Source organism: Phyllostomus hastatus, unplaced genomic scaffold, assembly GCF_019186645.2.
Source record: "Phyllostomus hastatus isolate PE091 unplaced genomic scaffold, TTU_PhHast_1.1 phas_contig_16, whole genome shotgun sequence".
NCBI classification, from domain to species: Eukaryota; Metazoa; Chordata; class Mammalia; order Chiroptera; family Phyllostomidae; genus Phyllostomus; species Phyllostomus hastatus.
Window position 1 is genome coordinate 27,201,046 of NW_025333643.1, and position 5,149 is coordinate 27,206,194.

Here is a 5,149-nt window from a genome sequence, read left to right on the forward strand (position 1 = left end):
TTATCTATGTGAAGAGAAATAGTTTGCTTTCAAAAAGATGGTATGAAGACCAACTAAAATTGATGAGGAGACACTCTGAAAAAGGAGTGCTCCCTAAATAACAAATGCTAAAAAGTATTGCTCACTCAGAGGCTAATTGGTCCCCTGGAATAATCAAACATTTTACAAGCTGCACACTTATTACCAGTCTTGACCACACCCCTCCCACAAGCACTAATGAACACCTCAGGAACCGGCTTGGCCACATTCCCATTGTCCACCTCCAGCTAAGGACAGACACCACATTAGAAATGCAATATCTCCCTTCCCTGGGAGTCATTTTATTATGTTTGCTTTGGAGTATATTCCTAAGTCTACTGTGATGAAAAAAGCACTTGGGCTAATAACATTCAGCATTTGGGAAGGTGATTCAGGAATTATCTTAGAAACCATAGTACTTTGGGGTTTTTTTTGTTGTTGTTATTTAAATACTAAAAATAAGAAGAAACATTTGGCAGAAACCCATCTCCTGAAGATATTGTACCATTCTATTAGATATTAAGAATTCGGTATATGCTTCTTATTTTTTCAAATGTGTAACTCTGAAAATTTCCCCCACTAGCCTAGACTGTATTAATTTGCCATAGCTACAAAAGCAGAAAGAACATCTTGCTTCAGTTCTTAGTTTCCCTGGGTTCAAATTTAGACTAAAGAAAAAAAATATGTTACAAATTTTAAATATTCATCTCAAGAATGTGATTTTCATGAAGAAATCAAAAAATCAATTAACATTTACCTCTGAAACAATCATGAGGGTAATAAAACATTCTGGTGTTGCCTTACAAAAGTTCCATTTGTATTTTCCAGCATGTACATACCCTCTCACATACCTTTATATACACCCTTATGCACAGCCTCATACACACCTTCACATACAACCTCACATACACCCTTATAGACACTCTCATACACTCTCTACACACCCTCATACACCTTCATACCCACCCTCATACACATCCTCATACACACCTACATACACACTCTCATACACACCCTCATGCACATCTTCACATATACCCTAATACACACTCTCCTATACACCCTCATACACTCTCATACATAACCTCATACATACCTTATACATACCCTCTCACAACTCTCTCACACACCCTCATATACACTCTCATACACACCCCCACACACATGCTCTTACACACCCTCATATACATCCTTATATATACACCCTCGTATACACCACTCTCACACACACCCTCAAGCACACCTTCAAACACATCCTTATGCAAATCCTCCTACACACTCTCATGCACACACTCATATACACTGTCATACATACCATCATACACACCTTCATACACATCCTTATACACACTATCATATACACCTTCATATACACTCTCATACACATCCTCATGCACACCATCATACACACCCTTATTCACACCTTTATGAACACCCTCATACATACCCTCATATACATCCTGATCACAGCCTTATGTACATCATCTCACACACTCTCTCACACACCTTCATGCACACCCACACAGCCTCATCATCCTCTCACGCACACGTAGATTCCCTTATTCCAGGTTCTCACCTTTTTATCTAGATTCTACTGCATATGTCCATAACTAAGTAGTGATTTTCTTTTGCATTGGCCCCAAAACATTGCCTTTTAGAGGAATATCTTCAGGAGACTAATTCTGTTGAATTTAAATAGGTGTTCTAAAATCAGTGTGTATGTGTGCCTTCATGCACACACATTTCAGGGGCAAATATGTTTGAGAAATTCTAAGATAAAGAAAGTTAAGCAAGTCTCATTTGGATGGAATCTTAGGATAGAATATCTCAGAGCCTTTGATGAACTAATGTGTTCTATGCAGCCCTGATAGAGAAGTATTGCTATCCAGTGTGCTGTCCAGTTGGTAATCACTTACCACATGAGGCCACTGAGTCCTTGAGAGGTGGCTGATTTGAACTGAGAGATTCTGAAAGTACAGAGGGAAAAGGCAAAACATCTCACTAATAAATGTTTTCCATTGATTAATCTTGAAATTATAGTATTTATATATATTGAATTAAATGTACAATATTATTAATATTATGTTTCTTCTGTTTTTTCTACCTTTTTTAATGTTACAACCAGAAACATGTGACTTGCATTATATCTCTAAAAACAGAGTATTTCCAAACTTATTTGACCATGAGAAATTAATTTTTCTGTCATATCTTATTGATGTGGTCTATTGGGCCTTGAATTTTTAGAGTATACTATATATATTAAGACAAGGGGAGGTCAACTTCAGCAACAAAAGTGAAGATTGTTTCACATTTGCCTGGGGATGCTGGTGGTACTGAAGATGAACATCATGTTTAAAGTATTTTTCTGACATCCTACTGTGTGCCAGGCTCTGTAAAAAGCCCAGAGGACAAACCAGTGAATAGCTCTCAACACAGAGCAATAGACACCACCAAGTAACAATACCTTGCCTTACACTACTTACTGAAACCAAATTCCTGGGCACCCTCACACCTTTTGAAGGGACTCTCTGTGAGTAAGACATTTTTAAGCAGCACTGGCAGTGATTCTGAGACACATGATCACATAAATATCTAAATATTTTCACATTTGGTACAGCCATATGAGTGCATATCTGTGCATACTGATAATTTTCTCTGTCTATAAGGCAAGGATTGACTGCTCATTTGATAAATTAAATTAAATTACATGCCCAAGGCTGCAGAGCTGGAGATGAGCCTAAATTTTTCAGTAGTGTTCAGTTCACAACACCATAAATTTTAAAAATTAAGGAAAATAATTTATAAGTTTTGAAACTAAACCAGACTCAGATGTAGCTTCTACCTTTTCTCAGAATTCCTCCTCATGGTATGAAATGGAACATCACTGCATTCAAATTCTAAACATGATGCTCTAATTTTCTCATGACAATTTGATAAGACTTCCTGTTTATAGGTGGGGAGAAAAGACATTTTTTTCTTGTGGTTTTCGATATACATCAAGTATGAAGTGTTTTTTCCCCCCAATCTATGACTCTATCCTTCTGCAGAAATGTTTTGTTCCAAGGAACTGGCAAGATTCTAAAGGGCCAATGTCAGCTGTGGCAAAGTGCCTTCCTTAATCTGTTTCACTGGACTTCCTGTAACTTTGCCCTGCTGGGGTTGATAATAGGCTGATGTTTTTATTGGGCACTATTTTTTAAATTCTTTATTTCAACTGTCATTCCTCAGAACAAGGCCTTATTCCTTGGTAGAGGTACAGATTTTCATTTTCTGCCTACCAACAAGGTAAGGCAATCAAGCCAAGACACATGCCTGTGTAAATGGATTGTGTGTGAGAGTGTGTGTATGTCTGGTGATTGTGGATTGTAGGCTCAACTTTGCTTTCTGCTGACTTATTCAAAACCATCAACATCCTTACTTTGAACAGATACAGTTAAAAATTTTTTTTAAAAATCACCTTACCAGGTATCTGTATGGGAAAACAATATTATCATTCTGTGTGAGAATTGGATATTTACTCTTTTCAACATAATACTCAGAAATGGTTACTACAATGCATTTGGGCAGTGATTAGGGCAACAAGTAAACCTGAACTGTTTTTCTACACATTTTATGTGAAGGTGGAGGTAGGTGGTAATAATGTTTACTTTGGGTGGGTGTGATTACTCAGTTTCTAAATCTAGTAACTGTGCTTTTCTTTTTTTAATGATAGTGATTATAAATGAGTGTCAAACAATAGTGCTCATATGGAGACTGTGAACACAATATTGGTACTGTTTATTTTAAACAAAAGAAGATCTTCAGATCCTTCCAGAAATAGGCCAAGGCCATTCTTATTAAAAATAAAAACTTAATGAATTGTTGCTAACTAAGAAGGTTATGTTTTATACTAATAGTGAATGTTCAAATGTACCTTCTAGTTTTATTTCCATAGGCTAGCTCCCTCCTATGGATCCTCTGTCCTCAGGATCTAGTGGAAGCTTCCAGGCATGAAATGATATGAGCAAGAGATGGGCTATGTTACAGAAAGGGAGACACAGAGGAGATCCAACTATATCAGTGATCCAGGAAGCAAAGAGAGGAGAAGTACCCAGCTCCTGTCCTCTTGTCCTTCAGTCTGTGCCTCCCATTGACCAAACCACCTGCAAGCCAAGGGGCAACAGAGCCTGAAGAATGCAGTTCCCTAAAGAATGGACCTGAGAGCAAAAAGCACATGACCAGCAGGGTCCGACCACACAAGCCACTTGGTGTCATCTACAGTAGCTTCTGGCATTTCTTCTCTATAGATGCTAAAGCCATTGTTTATGTGACAGATGTGTATCATTGCCTCTGTCTGGACTGTGATTCTTTTCTGAAGGTAAGAGCTATGAGAAGAGGAACACTGAAATTCCATGGTCAAATTCCCAAGAATAAGCTTAAAAGTAAACAGGGTACTTTTAGACTCATAGAACTCCACAGCTTGTGTCTAAGGTTTTCCAGCTACAACCTGATGACTCAGAAGATTTTTTGTTTTGTTTTGTTTTGCTTTAGCAAATCTTGATTAGCAATGTGATCAGCCTTCTCTCCTGGATCTGGAGGGAATGATTAGCAGGAGACTAGCTGTGACCTGAACTGTGCAAATATGCCCTTGAAAGGGATTTTTTGCATCCTTAATCTCAAGAATATTTTAAATAGTATTGAAATAAATACTTGCACATGACCTATGGTGGTGATGGATTTTGAATTTTAGATATTTTATTTACTGCTTTACCACCTCCCCAGTTACTCTGATATGTATGTATGTTTGCATTTGATTAAAATATCAAAGCTATTGAAAATCTGAAGCAGTCCTCACACTGTAAAAGTAATTTTAGTTCATCTGTGTAGTGTCAGGAATTGTATCCACTTGCAGAGTATTACTGTGTGATACAGGTTTTACCATTTCCATTGCCTCATGACAGAGTGGTAGATTTAAACAAGCCTGGGCCAGTAACATCCTGCTATTGCTGGACATCAACTAACAAAGCATGCTAGACTTCAATGGCATCTGGAACCCTAAAGAAACTCCTTCCAAGCTTAGTTTTAACTCGTCCTGACACTTGTTCATTTTTCATGCTTCACCTTGATGAGTTCACCCATGGTGTATTTATTT